This window comes from Pan paniscus, chromosome 15 (assembly GCF_029289425.2).
Source record: "Pan paniscus chromosome 15, NHGRI_mPanPan1-v2.0_pri, whole genome shotgun sequence".
Lineage (NCBI taxonomy): Eukaryota > Metazoa > Chordata > Mammalia > Primates > Hominidae > Pan > Pan paniscus.
Window position 1 is genome coordinate 42,165,660 of NC_073264.2, and position 25,629 is coordinate 42,191,288.

Consider the following 25,629-nt stretch of genomic DNA (forward strand, 5'->3'; position numbering starts at 1 on the left):
GATTTTAGCCTTGGCTATGGTGGGAAATCCCATGTGGAATTAGACTGAGTTTCATTTGACAACATCTCACTTCAACTACTCTTTGTTTTTCCCCTGGGATTTCTCCGTCAGCACATATATCAGAGTTATACAGGCTGCACACAAGTGAAATTCAAAAGTGTGCAGATTTAATACCATGAGGAAACCTCTCAAGCTTTTGGAGGTTAGGGGACTAAACAAATGTATTAAATGTTCCTGGCTCTGTACACCATCCTTTAGGTAGAGAATAATGGCAGGCATTTGGGTGCTTCTCAGGAGTTCCCAGCAGAATCGACTACCTTTGCCCAGAGCAGTAATCTTAGTAATGCACACACAAGTTGTCTTTTTCTCCTCTCCTGCATCGTTAAATAAACTACAAATATATGAGTAGAAATTGAAGATAATACTAGAACCTGGAGATCGTTTCTTTCTTGAAGAAGTACATCAAATTATACAGCAGATGCTCAGATGTAGGAAGTTCTGTTCAACATAGAGCCTCTGTGGACACAAGTGGAAAATACCTGACACTGAGCTTTTATGTAACAACATTCTTTGAAACTGAACTACATATGAAGTTATCTCACTTTCTGTAGGGAAAATTATTCTGACTAAATAACAAACCTGAATGTAATTAAATACATATACCAAAAGTAATATAGTGGCTGCATGTATATGGACAACACAATATGATTTATAAATCATTAAAATTAGAATGCCAAGATTATTAGTAAAGTGTCTAACTAACCCTGATAATGCAAAAAGTAAAAAGCCTGTGTTTAATTTGACATCAATAAGCTACTGCACAGAATATTGTACAGACACTCTTTTTCTCCTAACCTTCACTACAACACTTCCATGTAGATGTTATTATCATTTTATAGATGAAATAGCTTCAAAAGCATTAAGTAGTTTTCTTAGAAAGTGGCACATCAATTCATTTGTCACTATTCTGTCTCAGAATCCATAATCTTTCAGCTATGCATGGCCTTACTAAATCAACATCTATTTCTGTATTTCAGCTTTTGCTTCCATTTCTAATAGTCTAAGTCTTTTCCAGAATTAAAAAATTCTGCAAGCCCCAAGAATTTCCCTTCATTTATTTAATTTAGGTGCTATTCTTTCTTCTATAAGCAGTAACTCTGTTTGTGAACATACACTCTTCTCCAAGATTCTCCATAGCTGTGTGCTGGTCAGTGTTAACAAATTAAATACCATGTCTCTTGCTATGGAAAATCTTCAGGATTCTGCTCCTTAAAGCTGTTTAGTGCATACACTACCCACTTCTTCTAAACATGAGATGTTCCTTGTAATGGGCTGATTCTCTATTTCTCACCAGCTCAGTCTCTTAGGAGCACAGTATAATGAAGATACAATTATGATAACATGTGTAAAATAATTTTGTTAAAAAATTGAAAAGAGAAACAGAAATGAACCTTAAGAAAGAAAATGATCTGCCAGATTATTAACAAATTGATATTAAAAAAACAAGAACTAAAAATGAAGTTTTTTAGCTTTTAGTTTCTTGTTTTTTTTTTTAAACAAAACCTTTTAAGTAAGAACTTCAAGAGGAATAAAATCAGATTTTCTGGAAACTCTAAGAAATGTGAGGTCACTCTAATCCTAATGAAAAGTGACCTCATGATTAATTAGGTGCAATTTTATAAATTGTATCTAAGCACAGCTTCTGCATTTAAAATGTTAAGTGGTAACAAACTGGTCATTTAAGTGACTAACATTTATAAAACAACATTTGCTTGACATTTAAATATAAGTTAAATATAAGTTTTGACTAGGAGTCCAATACTTATTAAGGAAAAATTATTGTGAAAATTGTTAATGATGACAAGAAATACTTTGTTCAAGAAGGAATTACTACTGCAGTGGGGATTTGTAGTAGGAAGGAGAGATTAGGCTCAACTTTGAGAAAAAGGGAAAATAGGGATTTATAGTCAAGGAAGTGGGGAAAATTTCTAAGAGGAAACATGAGGGGCAAGGGGTATTTAGTATTCTTGCTGAAATCAGGCCAGGGTGAAATCAGATGTCACCTGTGGGATGGTAAGGAATTAGGTATTTGATCAAATATCAAAGATAATTAGATACCAAAGGAAAGGGTTCTGATTAAAATGACTTAGCGAAGTTCTTGGGTAATGCAAAGACAGACAAGAAAGTCCAAAGGCCAAGGCCTTGTCTAGGTCATGGCTTGGTGGAGCCTGAGCAATGTTTGGTCAAGAATCCTTTGTTATATTTTACAGTGTACTTCCTCTGTTATTTTATAGTGCTTACCTCTGTTAGCTACAATATTAGCCTTAGAGTTTTGTTTTGTAATAATAGATAGATCATATTTTCTACATGTCCTTGTTTAGAAGTACAAAATGTTAGAATAGGAAGGGAACTTAGGGTATCACTAAACACAATATGTTCATTATATGTCACAAAAATTGTAGTGCAGGAATATGATAGATGCAACATTAGAACACACATTTCAGAGAACCAAATTTCTTCATTGTAGTTTTATACTCTTTTTGTTATATAATACTGAGATATGAAGCCACATTTTTAAATGTTCACAAAGTTTATCCCTTTTAGCAAAAGAATATTCAGTGTTCTTAAATGAAGTTATTCAATAACTGCGTCCAATGGAATAAAATTGGCTTCATTTAAAATTCACAAGTTCCTTAAATGCTAACTTTGGGGTCCTACTTACAATGTTACATAATTAGTTTTAATTTCATAAGATTTTTTATTTGATTCTAGCTCTGTAAACCATTTTCTTTTCATGAGGTTTTTAGGTACATGTGATTAATGTCAGCCAATATTTGATAATGTCATACTCTTATTTTTATAAAAAGATTTCAGCTACATTAAATGTGTCAACTTTGAAGTTTGGATGGCATCAACTACATGATCAGTGGGAATTTTGAAGTAAAACTGTGGAAAATTCTTTTTGACTAACAACTACTGACTTACATCTTCTATGGTCAATAAATTATAATAAAAAATTGTGACTTTATCCTTAGATTATGCAAGTTTCTTTGAATATAAAATAGTACATATTAAGACTATTCAATTTCATATTACATGCTATAGTAGGATCTGATCCAGGATTTAATTAATTTTAAATAACATATGTACAAAAATTCCCTTAACTTTTATGAAATCTAGTTATATTGTCATTGATTTACATAAGATATGTAGCAAGCACTTCATGCTTTATGAAATGTCTATTTCCCAGGTTCCACTGATAATTCTGGCAGAAGCTCTCAACCATCATTTCAAAGCCAGTATTTATATTGAAAGCTGAGTAATTTAGCATAACTTCTACATAAAATGTCATCCTATAACATATTCTACCTTTGAAATTACAAAGACATTTACAAATTGCGGTATAAGTTGCAATTTCCTCAATTTGGATTCCATTAGAATTACCAAAGGATAATCAAAGGCAGTGAGAAAATTGCCTTGAAATATAATTGGTTTCAACACACTCTCAAGGCCCAGAATGATTATATTAACTTCTTGCAACTATTTTTTAATAGTCTACAACTTAAACTTTTTAGTATCTCAACAGAAAAAAATATATATTATCACTCACTACACACTGTATACCTCAAACAGCCTGGTTTTCAGAGTACCTACATCATTTATTTATTTAAAATTTATATTTTAGATTTATAGTTCTTGTTGCTGGCTACATAAGGGTTAACTGTTATCATTATTATTGCTATTAGCAGAACTTGTGAGAGCCATTAAAAATTAATTATTCTAATTAGGACCCAATGTAGCTATAGAAACTCACAAGCGATAATAGTACTGACAAACATTTGTTAAGCCTTTACTTAAGGAAAGTACACAGTGATTTACAAATATAATTTAATTTATAATTTCATTTATTCTTCATTTAACCATCTGAGATAACTCTTCTGTTTTCCATTTTTGAAGATGAAGCCATCTAATTAGGTCGAGGCCACACAGACATCATCTGAGTTCAGGTTATCTTACATTTTACTATTGTCTGTACCTATACCCAAATTTTGAAATCAATCATACATTTTTTTTTTTTTTCTTGAGAGGGAGTCTTGCTGTGTCGCTCAGGCTGGAATGCAGTGGCATGATCTTGGCTCACTGCAACCTCCACCTCCCGGGTTCCAGCAATTCTCCTGCCTCAGCCTCCCGAGTTGCTGGGATTACAGGTATGCACCACCACGTCAGGCTAATTTTTGTATTTTTAGTAGAAATGGGGTTTCACCATGTTGGCCAGGCTGGTCTCGAACTCCTGACCTCAAGTGATCCACTCACCTTGGCCTCCCAAAGTGCTGGGATTAGAGGCATGAGCCCCTGCGCCCGGCCAGAAATCTACCATACCTTCATGAAAGCGCACACACATGCAGAAACTGTATCCGCATTGTCTTACTATGTTGTTGTCTACCTGTTGGCAAAATTTTAATAACAAAGGTAAATTTTAAATATGTTTGGGAGTAATTGAGACTTGAGAAGGCATTAAATGAGAGAAGAGAGTGGAAATGTTCACATTTAGTCAATGTCATGTCAACAGCTATAAGTTAGAAATGAAAGATTATGAAATGATATTTAGGTTTTGATGATACTGATAATAGCTATTATCTTACAATGAAGGTCCAGCATGTGTAAAGCACATCACATGCATCATTTTTCCAGCTTCACTAAACTCTTAGACACTTATTATCCCTGTTGATGACGATCAATCTGAAATGTAAAGTTAGTTTATCAAAAATACCCCAAGTAGTTAATGATAGAGCCATAATTAAACCCATAGAGGGAAGATATTCACTGTAATAAGAGAACAGGAGAAACTGCCACACAAACTTTTGGCTATTATTTTGAAAGCTGCTGTAAAAATAAAGGCTAGATGACAACGGCTAAAATTGCCGTAAGAACTAGGAAAATAATTGGATGAAAATCAATTTGTTTCAACATCCTTCTGGTCTTCCTGACCACATGAAAACCTATGTTTTTCCATATCTTAGTCTTTATATTATAATTCATAACTGACCTAAACATTCACACCACTTATTTTGATCATTTTATGACCTACTTAAGGGCTGAAAGTGTCTTACTTCTGGCTGCATATGGCAAGTTTATATGTGAAACAGTTAAAAGTGTTTCAAAATAAGATTGCTAGAACATGACTTTATCAAGCCCTTAAAGCATTGTGTTCAAAGATGATAGGTTGAGTTATATTTAATTCATAATAATGAAAATCAATATCTTTATTTAAGTTAGCTCATTTATTAAAATATCTTTAAGCAGCAGTTATTATTAGTGAATTTTACTGACAAGTATATTGAGATTTAGATCGAGGCTTTTGTGTTTTAGTTAGACAAAAATAAGCAGTAACTTCGGATGCAGAAAAGCTGAAGGCAGAACTTATGTTTTTAACTATTTTCATAATTGCACATCTTTTCCTTATGTGAAGACAAAAGACCGTAGGTATTGGCACCATTAACATTTGAATGCAGAGTCCATGTACCATATTCACTGGTTACTGTTGTACCAACAAGGGTAATTTCACTGCTAATTATCAAAAAGTCATTCAATATATACAGTTAAATTGTTGGATATATTAATGAATAAATAATTGAATTAATACTAATTTATATCTCTTTTACTTAATTTAGGGTATGTTGGTGTTTGTTTCCTTCTGATACATAAAATAGCCAATAGGATGAAGATTTGTTTTCTTGTTTTTATTTTCTTTTTTAATTTATCTTTAACGTTTGCTTTATTGGGGTAATTTGCAATATTGAAGTAATATTTGCTTTGGTTTTGAGAAGGTATTGAAAGTATTTACTTTTTTCCTATTTAGTTTGCTCATTAAGGTTATTTATTAACTACCATTTTAAGAAACAAAAACAAGCTCTAAGTTAGGCATGTAATAATTCCAGGCAATATATATAGTATACTTTTGAGAGGAGATGAGGAAAATAAGGCAGACTGGTTTTCCTACTAACAGTTTGATAAAACTTACTATTAAAAGAGTGATAACTAATGATTATATGTGCCTTTCTGTAAATATCAATCAATAAGTATTGCTAGTACCCATAAATTATTCCTAATGAACAATTTCAAATGGCTGTGTCTTAGCTTGAGAGAGGTGCTGAGAGAAATGAATGCTCTACATGGTAAGATTTCCTATAAGTTATTTCAAATACATTACCTCTTCTTATTTCAACTTAGATATTGTCCACAGGAAGATTTTTAAACAAATAATTTTTAACACTTTCTTATATGCAAAAATAAAAAGCAAACTATATTAATTGTAGTTTGTGATCTCAACATATTTTCAATAACTTTGTTGCAATCCTGTCTCTATTCCTTATAAATGAAATATTCACATAAAATGTATTCTTAAGACCCAGAAATCAGTCAACGAAACAACCGTCTCTATTGATTACTTACTAATACATATGGAAATTATAACAAACAGCAGATCACTAATGAGAGTCTAATTTAAAAGTGGTATATTTATATTTTGAAAAACATATTTATGTTATATTTTTAATTGAACCCTCTCCCTTTTTATTGCCTACCCTATATTTGAGTAAATTTGAGATAATTAGTGAACAATTTTTTATTTTACTAGCTGAGATTGAAGAACACTTGAAAATTATCAAGAATGTACTGCGGAGTATTGAAATTGCAAGTTATCATCAAAGGAAGCTGTAAGTATCATGACTCAGTGATGTATTTTCTCTGTATTTACCATTTTAAACCAAATTTAGTGTTCTCTCTGAAGGACAATCTAAATAAAGTAGTTGTAAATTAATTTATAATAATGAATAAATATTCAAACAATTATTTTGATAGTTTTATCCAGCAGAAACTGAGCAAATTTAATCTTACATGACATTGGGATGCTATATTATTTGACATGCAAACAAATATTTTAAACCACACTTTTAAATGGTTTATATTGCACTACCTTTTAAAAAAAAGAAATAGAAGTTTTGAATAAGAAATATTCCTTTTGTCTATGAAATAAATTAAAATGCTTTTCAAATAATGTTTTATTGTAATATTTTTCAAACTCTTACATGGAATAGAAACAGCAAATATTTGCCAAATTATTCTATCATTCCAGCTACCAAAAAAGGCATTGATACCAAAACAGACAAAAACATAATGAAAAAAACAACTAGAAGTACATTTCATTTTGCTCATACATTTAAATGCAAACATTTTAAATAAATTATTGTTGACTCAAACATAGCAGTTGCTAAATAATGTACTACACTATAACCAAAGTAGTTTGATGGAAGAATTGCTAAATATTGGAAAATATATAAATATAAATTACCATGTCGTATGCTTTAGATGAATTCTCCCCTCCAAATTTTATGTTGAAAAGTAACCTCCAATGTTGGAAGTGAGCCTAGTGGGCAGTGATTTCGTCATGTGGGCAGATTCCTCGTGAATGGATTGTGGCTGTCCTCACCTTAGTGAGTAAATTCTTACTCTGAGTTCATTTGAGATCTAGTTGTTTAAAAGTTTGGAACTTTCCCCCCTTGCTCTCTCTCTCTTGCTCCTTCTCTCATCATGTGATGTGCTGCTCTCACTTCACATGCCATCATGATTCAAAGCTCCCTGATGAAGCCAAGCAGATGCTGGCCCAATGTTTCCTGTACAGCCTGCAGAACTCTGAGACAATTAGACCTCTTTACTTTATAAATTATCCAGTCTCAGGTATATCTGTATTAGTGATATTTCTCATATTATTTCTTTAGTCTCTATTCATAATATTAGATAATGTTCACTTTAGGTATTCTCAACAGTTTTATTAGAATAGTTTGTTCATTTCACAGGACTTCGTGTTGTGTAAATCAAGCATTGTTTACATTTTATTGTATGTGAATACAATGAAATCTAATGGTTGAGGTAGAGTGCCAATGCACTATAAGGCCTGTGACACTAATTAATTTGCTTATGGAGATAATATAAGATTTTTCTTGCTTTTCAGTCTCTGTTCTACTACAATTAAACTTTGTTTCAAGTGTTCTGTCCGTAAGTCTGTTAGGAATAATTGGGGGTGGTCATTGCATAGAAAGAGGAACTGGAGTTGGATGTGTGACAGAGAATATTATGTTTTCATTACCTTGACTGGTGCCTTAAGTTGAGATTTAATTTGGAGAAGTAAAGAGAAATATAAAAGTAATACTACTACTAGTAACATACATTTATAAAATATGTTTTAGATACTATAACTCTTCAAAATAAGTTATGTGGTAGGCATTATTATTACCCTTATCTTATAAATGTGTCACTAAGACATTAACAGGAATATCATGTGCCTCCAATTCACACAGATAGTATATGATGGGGCTGCAACACTTCAATTTATTACACATGAGATCAGTACTAAAGCATTTTAAGGCTCTTTTCCTTTCTGTTACTTATTTGCTTATATGCCTTGAAAGTAGGAATATACATTACTGATATCAGTATCCTCAGAATCTGATAGTGTCTGGCACATAAACACTCAATACATATATCAATTTATATATTAAACAGATATGTAGTTTCTTGTCACAAAGACTCACATCCCAGGTAGCTAATGCTTAAAAAGATAAATAGCCAATAAAAAAACTACAAAAAGTCTAACATATCATCGATACTGAGGTGGCATAAGCCCTGTGAGAGAAGAACAAACAGTATAAGACTCAGTGGAGGGAGGAAGGAATGGTGGGAACAGTAATGTTGAGATAGAATAGAGACCCAGAGTCTATGTCCTGGGAAACCACTTTTTTTAGTCTCTGAAGGAATTTGAGTAAAAATGATACGATCTGACATATTTTTAGGAAGACCTCTCTGACTGCTAAGTGGATAATTCACTATAAAAGATAAGAGTAAGTTTATATGGCAATGTTCATTGAGTTACATATATAGTTAAAACTAGTATGTAGTGACCAATAAAAACTTTCTTAGAAGTGGAAGGTGCCTCGTACCACTTTTAAGAAATAGCTAGCAAATGTAAACAAAATATCTGTAGTTTAGATTTCCTTGGATTCATACAAGGAAAAAAAATTTGTTCTGACATTAAAAAGTATACGTCAGCAATTAAGACTATTAACACAAATAGATAAAACAAAAGATATTGATCAAGTTATATGTTGGTATCAATAGGGTAAAAATATTTATGAAATAATTATCTTCAGTAAATATATTGAGATCTTAATATTAATATAAAATGATTACTTAATAGTCTGATGATTAAATTTTGCCTTATGATTATTTTAACTTTAAATCAATATTTAACTTTTCTATCACTGCTTACTAAAACAAAATGATAACTGTGGGGTATCTGTAGTGTCAGTTTTACAATATTTATAAAAACATGGTAATGTTTAAATATGACATTTGTATTTCAGAAAATTTTTTTCACACTGAATTTGAATATAAATGAGATGAATAAATTTACATTATTGACTTACATTTATATGTCTAGGAAATAAGTATAACATTTTTCTTTCCTTCAGGCAAAAAGTTGATATGCCTCATGGCAGTGTTCCCCAGGCTTGCAAATGTTCTTATGCCTACCAGAAGTCATTTTTGTACTGTAATTTTGCAGAGTTTAATTAAACTCTAGGTATACAAATATAGGCATGAATTTCGTTTTTTTGTCTTTTCATGACTTCTGATATATATGTATATGTATATATATGTATATATATAAAACAATGGAATTAAAATACATTGTTTTATATTATTTTTCATATGTTTTATATGATAACCTTAAATACTTCATAGTGACCAGAAAATGTGAGAATTGAACTTATTTTTTTAATGATGAGTTTCTGAGAAATACTTTGGTACAATTGGATCTTATTTAGATAAATTCCACAAGTAATTTTTAAAAATACAGACTACCTTAAATATTTAAAATATTGAAAGCAACTAGAACATTCTACAAACATTCTTTTAGAATACAGTTGTATTATGTAATAGATAGGCTATGCATTTTGAAGTCAGACAGTTGGCTTTGTAACTGTGCTTTTTCACTTACTAATTGTGTGGAGTTCAGCAAGTAATTTAATGTCTCATTCACAGTACTCTTGTTTGTGGAAAACAAACACAGAAAAAAGAAGAAGGAAGGAAGGAAGGTAGGAAGGAAGGAGGGGAAGAAGGAGGGAAGGAGGGAGGGAGGAAGGGAAGGAAGGAAGGAAGGAAAGAAGGGAGGGAAGAAGGAGGGAGGGAGGGAAGGAAGGAAGGAAGGAAGGAAGGAAATATTTTTGTCAAAGCAAACACTGCCCACAGTAAATTGATGTTGGTTGTATACTGCTGAGGGGAATGAAACAATATGGTCATGTTGGGATATTCCTATGGAGGAATATGTTTTTGTTTTTCTCTTCCTGAAGTTGATCTTATGGGAGCTCAATGGGAGATAACTATTAAATTGTCTACTATTTCTTCTAATGGGAGTTTTTACCTGTAAGATACAGCTTTATTTTCTTTATGTTACTTCAAAAATTCAAACAGTCTTACTAACTAGTGGAGATTAGAGCCAAGTATAGTGACTGGGTCCCACCATCTGAAAGTATAGCAGGGCTAGTGATTTTTATCATGAAATGTATGTGCTCTATTGTGCCTGGCAAAAAAAGTATGTGTATATGGAACCAGTGTTCAGTGTACGATATATTCTTTTAATCATCTGACATGAAATTTGAGGATTTAGCTATTTTCTACCAATGAAAAAAATAGCTCCAATAATGTAGCATTTAATACATGTTTATGGGTAATGTGGAAAAACATTATTTATCACATTACCTGTGTTTATGTGATGCAAACATGAACAAGTCTTATGGGCATTGGTTTATGAAATCAAAATAATTTTGCACTTCAAAATATCACATCATATCCTAAAATATCCGAGGCATCATTTCTTGATAAAGCCTGAAAATTACAGAAAAATCTCTATCACTTGTTTTTATGTATTCTGCTAATCATGATCATTACCTAACTCTCATAAACTTTGTACATATAAGAAAATGCACTTATATAATACAACTCCAATGGGGGATCCACTTTATGTCAGTTTTAATTGTTTAGATGCTGAAATAAATTAACCTGAGTTACACGGTTTTACCACCAATGTGAAAGCTACTTCTCTGAGCTATAGGCCAGAGATTGGGTTTCTGGGGGGAAAAAAAAAACTGTATGAGTTGTATATTAGTCTATTTTCATGCTGCTGATAAAGACATACCTGAGACTGGGCAATTTAGAAAATAAAGAGGTTTAATGGAGCACTCACAGTTCCGTGTTGCTGGGGAAGTCTCACAATCATGGTGGAAGCCAAGGAGGTACAACTCTCATTTTTAAAACCATCAGATCTCATGAGATTCATTCACTATCACGAGAACAGTGCAGGAAAGACCTGCCCCCATAATTCAATCACCTCCCACTGGGTTTCTCCCACAACACCTGGGAATTGTGGAGTTACAATTCAAGATGAGATTTGTGTGGAGATACAGCCAAATCATATTATTCTACCTCGGCTCCTCCTAAATCTCATGTCCTTACATTTCAAAACCAAACCAATATGACTTCCCAACAGTCCCCCAAAGTCTTAACTCATTTCAGCATTAACTCAAAAGTCCACAGTCCAACATCTCATCTGAGACAAAGCAAATTCCTTCCACCTATAAGCCTGTAAAATCCAAAGCAAGTTAGTTACTTCCTAGATACAATGGGGGTACAGACATTAGGTAAATACAGCTGTTCCAAATGGGAGAAATTGGCCAGAACAAAGGGGCCACAGGCCCCATGAAAAGCCAAAATCCATCAGAGCAGTCAAATCTTAAAACATCAAAACGATCTCCTTTGACTCCATGTCTCACATCAGGTCACACTGATGCAAGAGGTGTGCTTCCATAGCCTTGGGCAGCTCTGTCCCTGTGGTTTTGCAGGGTATAGCCGCCCTCCTGGCTGCCTTCACTGGCCGCTGTCAAGAGTCTGTGGGTTTTACAGGCACACAGTACAAGCTGTTGGTGGATTCTATCATTCTGGTGTCTGGATGATGGTGGCCCTCTTCTCACAGCTCCACTAGGTGATGCCCTAGTAGGGACACTGTGTGGGGGATCCAACCACACATTTCCCTTCTGCACTGTCCTAGCAGAGGTTTTCCATGAGGGCCCTGTCTCTAAAGCAAACTTCTGCCTGGGCATCTAGGTGTTTCCACACATCCTCTGAAATCTAGGCAGAGGTTTCCAAACCATGATTCTTTTCTTTTTCTTTTTTTTTTTTTTTTTTTTCTCTTTGAGACGGAGTCTTGCTCTGTCACCAGGCTGGAATGAAGTGGTGTGATCTCTGCTCACTGCAACCTCTGCCTCCCAAGTTCCAGCAATTCTCCTGCCTCAGCCTCCCAAGTAGCAGGGACTACAGGCCCTCACCACCACGCCCAACTAATTTTTGTATTGTTAGTAGAGATGGGTTTTCACCATGACAGCCAGGATGGTCTTGACCTTGTGATCCACTTGCCTTGGACTCTCAAAGGGCTGGGATTACAGGCATGAGCCACGGTGCTGGCCTCAATTCTCGATCTCTCTGAATCCATAGGGTGAACACCACATGAAAGCTGCCAAGGCTTGTGGCTTCCCTCCTCAGAAGCAACAGCCCAAGCTGTTACCTTGGCCCCTTTTAGGTACAGCTGGAGCAGCTGAGACACAGGGAACCATGTCCCTACACTACACACAGCAGAGGGACCCTGGGCCCAGCCCATGAAATCATTTATTCCTCTGCCGCTGGGCCTTTGATGGGAGGGGCTGCCACAAATATCTCTTACATACTCTGAAGACAGTTTTCTCATTGTCTTGGTGGTTAACTTTCGGCTCCTTGTTACTTATGAAAATTTCTGCAGCTGGCTTGAGTTTCTCCTCAGAAAATGAGATTTTCTTTTCTACCACATTGTCAGGCTGCAAATTTTCCAAACGTTTATGCGCTGTTTCCCTTTTAAAACTGAATGGTTTTAACCGCACCCAAGTCACCCCTTTAATGTTTTGCTGCTTAAAAATTTCTTCCTCCAGATACTCTAAATTATCTCTCTCGAGTTCAAAGTTCCTTAAACCTCTACAGCAGGGGCAAAATGCTGCCAGTCTCTTTGCTAAAACATAACATGAGTCACCTTTGCTTCAATTCCCAATAAATTCCTCATCTCCATCTGAGACCACCTCAGCCTGGACCTTATTGTTCATATAACTATCTGCATTTTTGTCAAAGCAATTCAACAAGTCTCTAGGAAGCTCCAAACTTTCCCACATTTACCTGTTTTACTGAGCCCTTCAAACTGTTTCAACCTCTGCCTGTTACCCAGTTCCAAAGTCACTTCCACATTTTTGTTATCATTTCAGCAACACCCCACTCCTGGGTATTACTGGGTATTTACTGTATTTGTCCATTTTCACGCTGCTAATAAAAACATACCCAAGACTGGGCAATTTACAAAAGAAAGAGGTTTAATGGAGAACTCACAGTTCCACGTTGCTGGTCAAGCCTCACAATCATGGTGGAAGCCAAGGAGGTACAAGTTGCATCTTACATGGATGGCAGCAGGCAAAGAGAGAGCTGGTGCAGGGAAACTACCATTTGTAAAACCATCAGATCTAATGAGACTCATTCACTATCACGAGAACAGTGCAGGAAAGATCCACCCTCATAATTCAATCACCTCCCTCCAAGTTCCTCCCACAACAGGTGGGAATTGTGGGAGTTACAATTCAAGATGAGATTTGGGTGGGGACACAGCAAAACCATATCAATGTACATTCAACTATTGATACTGCAGAGGATGACTTTAGGAAAAATGCTTCTGTAGTTGGTTGACACCATGATGACACAGACAACTGAAAGATACAGAATATCGAAAAATATTTTAGTTAGGAACCTATGCCTTTAAGAGTAATTACATGGGATTGAGTGAAACCTGAAATGGAAATTGATTTGTTTATTTATCTGAGACCACTGTTGTCATTACTTTCAATGGTCTATTTTCTAGTGGTAAAAAGCCCACCTTCCTTTTTTCCGTAATTTACATTATCTTTCAACATCACTTTTCAAGGTATACTTATGCAATCTAGAATTAACACTCTGTTGAAAACCCAAGCCTAAAAGACAGTAACTTCAGCTACTGGCTTTTTAAAATTTCTTTTTTGATTGGTGGTTTATTGTGGTAGCAGGTACCTCAGAATCCATTAAAAAATAAAATCCAGATTTCAGGTGATCTACATTTAGGAATAAAATTAGGAATAAACAGGTATTTAGGAACTAAATTTCTCAGAATAATTTTCACATTGTTGCAGCAGCCCATCTGAATCAAGAAAATACATAGATTTTCCTGGGTGGAATATAAGAAAGGAAATTATTAAGTAATAAGCTTAAAGTGAAAAATCACTAACACAAGCAAATGTGTCTCAAGAGAACTGAAGTATGATGCTTGTAATAATTGGAATTCAGAGGAGTGTTTTACAATATACCAAGCTTAGAAAAATCATAACCATTTTTATAAAAAGACATTGTGTCAAATTTTACTCTTTTAAACCACATCACCTTTGAAAAATATTAAGCGTATTTCTAGGTAATTGCTCTGTCTGAGTCTAAAATAATTATGTAAAAATATAGGTTTATAACAAAAATAAATGCTACAAATATTATTTGAAGTACCTTTATGATTCATTTTATGCTGCATGGAAATAAAGTTATGTTTTTAATTTTTGTAGGATTCAATCCTCCTTTATCCTTGATATAAATTAACCAAGTTTGTGGGAAAAGTTACTTCTAGATATATTTTATTTTATTATATATGAGAAAAGCCACTACTATAGAGCAAGATTTACCCTTCATATGTGGAGATATATATATATATGTGTATATATATATATGCCTATATATATAACAGATATATATGTGTGTATATATAGATGCCTATATATATAAGAGATATATATATGCCTATATATAAGATATATATATGATATATATATGCCTATATATAAAAGATATATATATATATGATATATATATATAGATATATGCCTAAGATCTTCTCCCAGAATACTGGTCTAATACTTTGCTTTAGTTAGATTTCTAAAGCATAGTAATATGCTTTAGATTACTAATGCTTTAGTTAGATTTCAGTTCATGTGATGATAACTCACACCTACAAACATGGAAAATCCCTGAGGAAGAAGCACTGTATTCTTAATTTCTGTCCTCTAAACATGATGGTTGATAAGGAAGTAAAATATTACTATTATATCTGGGAAAATAGGAGTAATAAAAATACAGCACTGTTTTATTTTATTTAAGGAATTTTCTTGGCAGAAGTTAATTCTCTTGCCTATAATTGTATGCATCACTTAGAACCAAGCTAGGAGGATTATGTGTGTTAAATATCATTGCGCGCGCACACACACACACACACACAGTTTGTGTGTATGCAGAAAGGGAAATAAAAAATAAATTTAAGCATACAAAATATAAAATTCTTGGTGTAAAGACTACATGAAATATATACCATGGAAGCTGAGTCACAAGGAGATTTTGTTTAGAAATTCTCCCTGAATGTGGTAAATTTATGTAATAGAATCATATCAATGTGTATATGGCTATTACTGTTAGTCATAACAGCATGCTTATTGTATAAATTAGACTTTGGCTGATTTTCGACATGTATATGAAATTTAAAAGACAATCAAATAAACAGCAAATTCGATTAATAATTTTCTCCCCCCCACACACACACACACAAAAACACAATTAAACGGATCTTTTGTCATTGGGATTAGAGAAAGAAAATTGTCCCAAACCTCAGTGGTACAGAACATTTTTGCATGATGTAATTCAGCCCTTTGTGGATATAATTGCTATTCCAAATTAAATACATGAGTGATATTCTTACAGACTTTAATAAGATTAAAAACTCCTGGGAAGTTAGGGTTGCGTACTCAACTGATTGACTAGTTTAATGATCTTTAGGCAGATAGTCCTGCATTGTATTATTTCTTTTAATACTATCTCCTTTCCATACTGCTCATCCTTCAAGGCCTATTTAATTCTCTCTTACTGCAAGCTTCAAATATAATTCTGACACATGGTTAAAATATTCTTTCTGATAAATTTATTCACTATCACATACATTCCAATAAAGAAGAAAGCTTACATTCCTCAATGTAAACAGTGCTATGCATTAGGGGTTTCAAAATAAAGAGCCACCACAGATGTCTTAGGTAAAATCTGTGCAGCTTATGCTATATGAAAAACCCTTTTCTAACCTTTTTTATGTATTATATTAACTCATTCATCCTCAAAACAACCCTGCACATGAAAGTGTTACTATTCTCACTTAACAAGTGAAAGTCTAAAGTTCAGTGAGATTAGGAAGTGTGCACAAGTCCTCACAATAATGAGAAACGCCTGATATATGTTAAAATTTTGATTTATTGCAAGCAAGAACAAAAATACGTTCCCAGTGGGAATAATCAGAGCCATCATGCTGTACAACTCCAAAAATGACAATTTATCCAATCATTGAAGACAAATCACATGAATTTATATTTTGCATAGTCTTTGAAAAAGAAGTTTCAATGTGGTAAAATATGTATAAGCACTTTAGAAAAAATATATATTTTCAGTGCGTTAATGCAGAGAAGTATATTCACAGCTTCAGAATATTACACATCAGTTAAAATGTTTCATGGATCTGGTATAAATAAACTGAACTGTGCTTCAGTATTACAAAATTAATGATTTATATATTACACATAAAGATATATATATATATAGTTGGGTTTCCATATAAGCTTCTTTATTAGTATTTTACCCTTTTCCCCCAAAGCAGCATGAAATATTGGATAGTTAGAATCCACTGAAAAGCTTATATACATACACACATATTTAAATATTGGTGGATCTGATGTTACATAAAAGGCAATAAGCATGATTGGTAAAAATGTTCTATTTCTCTAGTAAACCTCTCTAAATATGTATTAAAATTTAGTTTTGATACATAATAATTGCACATATTCATGGGGTACATGTGATATTATGATACATGCATAGAATGCGTCATGATCAAATCAGTTTGTTTAGGATGCTAATCCCCTACATTATTACTATCTCTATGTATTGGGATCATTTGAAATCTTCTCTTTTAGCTATTAAAAATATACAGGCTAGGCACGGTGGCTCACACCTGTAATCACAGCACTTTGGGAGGCCGAGGAGGGTAGCTCTCTTGAGGTCAGGTGAAACGCTCTTTCTACCAAAAATACAAAAATTAGGACCGGGCGTGGTGGCGTGTGCCTGTAATCCTAGTTACTTGGGAGGCTGAGGCTTGAACCTGGGAGGTAGAGGTTGCAGTGAGCCAAAATCACGTCACTGAACTCCATCCTGGGTGACAGGGTGAGACTCCATCTAAAATACATGTATACACACACACACACACACACACACACATACACACAATATATTGTTACCTATAATCACCCTATGATGCTGTTAAGCGCTAGAACTTATTCCTTATAACTCTATGTTTGTACCCATTAACTAACTTTTCTTCGTTTCCAAACCCCACCCTTCCCAACCTCAGGTAACTGTCATTCCACTCTCTACCTCCATGATATCAACCTGTTTTTTAGCACTCACATGAATGAGAACATGTAATATTTGTCTTTTTTTCCTGGTTTATTTCACTTAACATAATGACTCTTAGTTCCAGGCATGTTACTGCAAAGTATTCTTTTTTCTTTTTTTATGGCTGAATAGTATTCAATTGTGTATACATTTTCTTTATCCATTGAGCCTTTGATAAACACTTAGGTTGATTCCATATCTTAGCTATTGTGAATAGTGCTGCAATTAACCTGGTTATCCAGGTTTTCAGGTATTTAGAATACCCTGGGTATCCAGGTATTTAAGTATCCCTTTGATATACTAATTTCCTTTCCTTTGGATAAATACCACGTAGTAGGATTGCTGAATTGCACAGTAGCTCTATTTTTAGTTTTTAAGAAATCCCCAAAATGCTTTAAATAATGGCTGTACTAATATACATCCCCACCAATGGTGTGTGAGTTCCCTTTTCTCCACATCCTTGCCAACATCTATCATTTTGACTTTTTAATAATATCCATTCTAAATGGTGTAAGATAATATCTCATTTTGGTTTTAATTTACAGTTATCTGATGATTAGCAACATTGAGTAGTTTTTCATATACCTGTAGGCCATTTGAATGTCTTCTTTTGATAAACGTATATTCAGATTTTTTGCCCAGTTTTTAACATAGTTTTATTTTTTTGCTGTTGTCTGAGTTCCATGTAGTCTATATATTAGTTTTTTGTCAGATGAATAGTTTGACAAATATATTCTCTCATTCTACAAATTGTCTTTTCACTCCATTGATTGTTTTCTTTGCTGTGCAAAAGCTTTATAGTTTAATATAGTCCCATTTGTCTATTTTTGTTGTGGTGGTGGTGGGCATTTGAGGTCTTGGCCATAAAATCTTTGCCAGGACAAATGCCTTGAAAAACTTCTCCTATATATATATTTTTTTATTTTGTGACATTACTTCTAAGAATAGTTTTATTTTATTTTATTTATTTATTTTATATTATTATTATACTTTAAGTTTTAGGGTACATGTGCACAATGTGCAGGTTAGTTACATATGTATACATGTGCCATGCTGGTGTGCTGCACCCACTAACTCGTCATCTAGCATTAGGTATATCTCCCAATGCTATCCCTCCCCCTTCCCCCCACCCCACAACAGTCCCCAGAGTGTGATGTTCCCCTTCCTGTGTCCATGTGTTCTCATTGTTCAATTCCCACCTATGAGTGAGAATATGCGGTGTTTGGTTTTTTGTTCTTGCAATAGTTTACAGAGAATGATGATTTCCAATTTCATTCATGTCCCTACAAAGGACATGAACTCATCATTTTTTATGGCTGCATAGTATTCCATGGGATATATGTGCCACATTTTCTTAATCCACTCTATCATTGTTGGACATTTGGGTTTTTTACTAATGTTTTATAGTGTCAGATCTTACATTTAAGTTTTTAATTTACTTGGAGTGGACTTTTTATAGTGCTAGATTTAGTGGTCTAATTTCATTGTTTTGTGTATGAGTATACGGCACCTTTTCCCAGCATCTTTTGTTGAAGAGGGTGTCCTTTCCCTAATGAATGTTCTTGGAGGCATTGTTGAAAACCAGTTGGCTGTAAATATGTGAATTTGTTTCTGTTCTCTACTCTGTTCCATTGGTCGAAGTGTCTATTTTTATACCAATATCATGCTGTTTGATTACTATATCTTTGTGGAGTATTTTGAAATCAGCTATGTGATGCCTCCAGCTTTATGTATTTATTTATTTTGCTCATGATTGTTTTAGCTGTTTGGGTCTGTGGGGTTCTGTATGAATTTTAGGATTTCTTTTTTCTGTTATTGTGAACTATGCCATGGGAATTTTGACAGAGACTGTATCGATTCTGGAAATTGCTTTGCATGGCATGGTCATTTTAACAAAACTAATTCTTTCCATTCATGAGCATGAGATGTCTTTCCATTTGTTTGTGTTCTTTTTAATTTCTTTCTTCAGTGTTTTGTAGTTTACCTTGTTGAGGTCTTTCATTTCCTTGGGCAAATTAATTTCCTGGTAATTTTTTAGCTGTTGTAAATGGGATTGCTTTCTTGATATTTTGTTTTCAAACAGCTCATTATTGGTGCATAGAAACACTTCTTATTTTTGTATGTTGATTTTGTATTTTGCAACATTACTGAATTGATCAATTCCAAGAGTTTTTCAGTGGCTTTTCTATATATAAAATCAGGTCATCTGCAAAGAGAGACAAGTTGCCTTTCTCTTTTCCAAGTTGGATGCTTTTTATTTCTTTCTCTTGCTTGATTGCTCTAGCTAGAACTTCTAGTACTTTGTTGAATAAGTGTCAAAAGTAGGCATCCTTATCTTGTTTCAGCACTTAGAGGAAAGATTTTCAGCTTTTTTCCCATTCAGTATTATGTTAGCTGTGGGTTTGTCATATATAGTCTTTATTGTGTTGAGGAATGTCCTTTCTATATGTAATCTATTTAGAGTATTTATAATAAAGAGATGTTAAGTTTTGTTAATATTTTTAGTATCTATTGGGATGCTTATATGGTTTTTGTCCTTTACCCTGTTAATATGATCATAGTTATTGATTTGTAGATTTGCATATTGACTTGGGTATGTTGAACTATCCTTGCATCCCTTTGATAAATCTCACTCGTTCATGGTATATTATCGTTCTGATGTGTTGTTGGATTTGGTTTGCTAGTATTTTCTTGAGGATTTTTGCATCTGTGTTCTTTGGGGTTATCGACTTGTAGTTTTCATTCTTTGTTGTGTCCTTGTCTGATTTTGGTATCAAAGTAATGCTGACCTTGTAGAATCAGTTAGAAAGAACTCTCTCTCTTCTTCAGCTTTTTAGAGTAGTTGAGAAGAATTGGTGTTCAATCTTCTGATAAGTTTGGTAGAATTTAGCAGTAGAGCCAGCAGGTACTGGGCTCTTTGTGAGAGGCTTTATTACTAATTCAATATGATTACTCATTATTGATCTGTTCAGGTTTTCTATTTCTTTCTTTTTCAATGTTTGTAGGTTGTATATGTCCAGGAATTTATTAATTTCCTGAAGTTTTTAAAAAAATATTTTAGTATATAGTTGTTCATAATTATCTCTGATGATCCTTTCCTGGAAATATTTTAAGTATTATTTTCCTGGGTAATATACTTTTCCTCAGTCATTAAAGTGAAATATGATTGAGCTCCTAATTTTGTACTTACCGTTTCTAGGGATAGAGTAGGGGACAAATCATAAAATGTCCCCGCTTTCATGCATCTTATATTTTAAGGGTAGAGGTTAAAAATTAAAGAATAAATAACAAATTTATTATGTTAGATTAGGGTTTATCAACCTTAATAAAATTGACATTTTGAACCATTAATTATTGTTGTTATGGGCCATTGTCTTGTTTATTTTATGTTTAACAGCATCCCTGGCTTCTTCCCACTAGATGCTGGGACACCTGACCTAATGGTCATGGGAATCAAAAATATCTCCAAATATTTCTAAATGTTCCTGAGGTTTAAGCTGGGGGATAATATTGACCCCAGTATAGAATGACTGGAGTAATGATACTGCAATGGAAAAATACAAATAACTAGAATAGGACTGAACTGTGTGGTAGGTGGGTTGATTAAGATCTTAAATATTGCCTTCCCAACCCTAACCCTCATGATTTGCCACCTTATAAAAAGTGCAGGAATCCCGACATGTCTTTAGAGGCAATGACCCTTGGCTGAAGGTCTTTGCCTGGCTATGTGTCTGCCTGTGTCAATTACCTTCCTGTGTCAAATCTCATCCATCCCTTGTTGAGCTGAGAACAGTCACTTCCAGGGCAATTTAAATATCCGGTTATGGCACAACCTAATATAGGAAAATGCCTTGATGGCTTAGATTTACAGTTCTATACAAATTTGATCATGAGCATTGGTCAAGCATGAGGATCTATGTGTCCGCCGAGCAAGTGATATTGTGCTGTATCTTTAAAATGCAGGGTCTCTCTGCCCCAAAAATGTACTTAATTGGTCAGGCGCAGTGACTCATGCCTGTAATCCCAGCACTCTGGGAGGCTAAGGAGGGTGGATCACCTGAGGTTGGGAGTTTGAGACCAGCCTGACCAACATGGAGAACTTTCATCTCTAATAAAAATACAAAATTAGCTGGGTGAGGTGGTGCATGCCTGTAAACTCAGCTACTTGGGAGGTGAGGCAGGAGAATCGGTTGAACCTGGGAGGCAGAGTTTGCCGTGAGCTGAGATTGCGCCATTGCACTTCAGCCTGGGCGACAAGAGAAAAACTCCTCCTTTACTCAGAAAAAAAAACCAAAAAAAACTTAAACTTAATCATAAGTATCAAGTGAATGATCAATGACATCCAGAAATGATTGAGTGTTATTTTAAGCAGCCTACATGGATTATCTCAATTAAAATCCCAATAACATTATGCTCTTACTCATTATATTAGTTTTCTGTGGCTTCCATAATAAATATTTATGAATTTGATGAAGTGAAACAAGGAAAATCTATTCTTCCACCGTTGGGTTCAGAAACCTGAAATCAAGGTTTCAGGGGGTCCACACTCCCTCAGAAGGCCCTGGATGAGAATCCATTTTTTACTTCTTCTAGATTTTGATGTCTCCAGGCATTCCTAGTTGTTCCTTGGTTTGTGGCCACATCACTTCAATTTCTGCCTCCATCTTTGCAGGACCTGTGTGTCTCATCTCCTTTCACATCTCTTTTCTAAGGACACTTAGAAATGGCACTTAGGACACGCTTGGATAATCCTAGATAATTTCCTTCTCTGAGATCTTTAGTTTGACTACATCTGTTAATTTATCTGTTAATATTCACATTGACCACTCTTTTGTCTACCTAGACCCTATTGTTTTTTCAAGACCATGGATAAACTCAATCAGCTCAAAAAGTTTCCCTCTGGGTATTGTAGTCAACTTCAATATTTCGTTTAAAATTTGTTTGAAATTATAGCATAATAGCTCACTATGCTTTTTCCTTATTTCAGGAATCATATCTTCCCTGTTTCAAATAACAAGCATCAAGCATCGTGATAATGTGGACACTAAGGAGCAACAATTTCTCTAAAGATAAGAATAAAGATAGACTTTTAGACTACGAGATGGGCCTGAAAAAATATCTGATCAAGCTACTCAGTTTTACAGATGAAGAAGGTGAAGCCTGGGAAAACCTAAAGAACCTGTATAAGGTTCTCAGATAGACACCATGTTATCTGCTTGAATGAAGAAAATTTGGTAACATGATTGCTGATCTTAATCTACTATACATTTTTTTAGCTTGTCAACTTGAACAAGTTTTTCAATTATTTCCTCATCTATTTTTTCTGATAAACTTAACCAAATCTTGTAAAATGAATGTTTTGAAAACGTATATCTTAAAGGAGCATTTTCTAATTTAATATTGACGTTTTATTATTTATTGAGTCAAGGAAGTTATGCATATTTTGCATAAATATGTGATACCTTATGTATGATAATATTTTTCTCCACAGTCACATATTAATCTGTCCTGACATTTTTCTATAATAAACATCATTATCTGAGAGAGAAATGACAGGAAAAATTTATCCATTTTAATGATATCTAATTAAAATTTGTGTCTAACCTTAATTGAAATATATATATATTTCAGTTAGTAAAAAAGGAAAGTCAATTGATGATGCATTAAGTGTCAGCATTATTACATAGAGATTGGAAGACATTAGGTACAAATGTGAATCTGCAAGAGTACCATTTGTATATTGCTAATTACTTGATACTGTGTCTTTTTAAGAAAGCTGTTACTCTTTATTCACTCTAGAGCATTTCAGACAATTAATTAGGCATTCATTAATAGATGATTAAGCATTTTTTCTCTACATTGCTTGAAAGGAGTTGTAAATTACATCTTGCCCATGTTGCTAATTTGCTGTCCAGCAAACAGACTTGCCTGTGGAAATTTTGTAAATCAAGCTTATGATATATTGGCCATAGATTGTTTGTCTTCCAATTCCTCTTAGCTGTTGATAATGCAAATCAAGCCACATGAATGATAACCTGACAGAAGACACTGCTTTGAAAAGCTATACTCACATTAATACAAACTGTTCAGAATTGTTATGTGGAACATTTCTCTCTATAATTGAGAAGATAAACATGGCAAATAATATGCTGCTTCATCAAGTTTTGCATGTGAATCATTCCCAACGTGAACTTTGAAAAGAGCTCCATAAATTCCATCAGAAAATAATGAAATATAAAACATCACAGTCCTTTACCATAGCTAAGCCAGCAAATAAATATCAGGTATAAAAACTCACATTGATAAAAACCAAACTTTACTTAACGTTACAGAAGTCCAAATGATTTTATCAAGATAATATGTGATTTAATATGTGAATCTATAATAAAGAATTCTGAGGCTGAGTGTGGTGGCTCATGTCTGTAATCCCAGCTCTTTGGGAGACCAAGGCGGGTGGATCACCTGACATTAGGAGTTCGAGACCAACCTGGCCAACATGGCCAGACCCCATCTCTACTAAGAATACAAAAATTAGCCAGGTTTGGTGGCTCGTGCCTGTAATCCCAGTTACTCAGGAGGCTGAAGCATGAGAACTGCTGGAACCTGGAGGCTGCAGTAAGCTGAGATCGTGCCATTGCACTCCAGCCTGGGTGACAGAGCAAGACTCAGTCTCAGAAATAAATAAATAAATAAATAAAAATAAAAAATAAAAAAAATAAAATAAAATTCTGGTCACACAAGTTTCTAGAAAACCAACTTATTTCTGAGATAGCCCAGAGGTGACACACACTGACTAACCCACTGAGAGTATGTTTTATTCTTTGCTGAACTACTAGAACCTAGACTAGAGCCTCACATGCAAAAAGCATTCAGTAAAAATTCTGTTTACAGAAAATTACTATAGGACAATAATTATGTCTTATAAGTGGGTTTGTTTAAAGGGTTTATCATTTATTCTAAGTCACACATTTTACTCAGAAATACTAGCTTTGTCCTGGAAAGTTCAATTAAATAGAGAAAAGGAACAAGAACATACATTCAAGCCAAAATAAGGAAAGCTCTGCCTCAAGAAGGGTTGATGGAAAAAACAGAAAACAGAAAGCACTACAGTTTAATGAGTTACAGACTGCTCAGCAGAAAAGACAACATAGACATATAGTACAGGTCTTTCTGCTAATATATTCCTTTCTTTGCTTAAAACTAAGTACAGATATTACTTTGGAACCTTTTGAATGTGGGAAATTAGTTTCCTCCTCAGCATTGTCCTCTACTACTTTTCGGAGTATAATGTGTATGACATTCTCTCAGTAAAATTTTGATATACTTAATAGTTGAAGGTTAAAGAAGAGTAGAAATCATCTTAACACCTTACTAATGGGAAATTTTTTCATAGGAATACACATAATTTCCAGAAAGTTACCTTTTAATAGAGGGCATCATGCATAATAACACCTTTTGACTCAAAATAGAAATTATTTTTAAGCTTATACTTTTGCCATACGTTAGAGCAACTACTGATTTAGGTTGTTCTGTTTTACTGTTCTAGAATCATTCCACACTTGCCTCTTGGCATCCATAATCAGAAAAGTAAATCAAGAAATAAACTATAAACTGATCAATGTTTTATTATTTTCCTTATAGCCTTTTATTTTACCATGAGGAGTTTCTTATGTAAGGCACTTTAGAATATGAATGATTTTCATGGCATACACATAAGGGACTATTAAAAACAACTGACATGTTTTTGGTAAAGTATTTGACTGTTTATTCTTCATGTAACTGAAAATATTCAGCATTGAAAGAGTTTGCATTTCATGATGGCTACGAAGTTGAAATTTACATTCTGGTTTCTTAAAGGCAGGAACTACATTCTGCAAAGGGCAAATTTCAAAAGACAAAACTTAATCCTTATACTAGCAAAAGTTTGATTAGATAAATTCTACATACTTAGCTGCT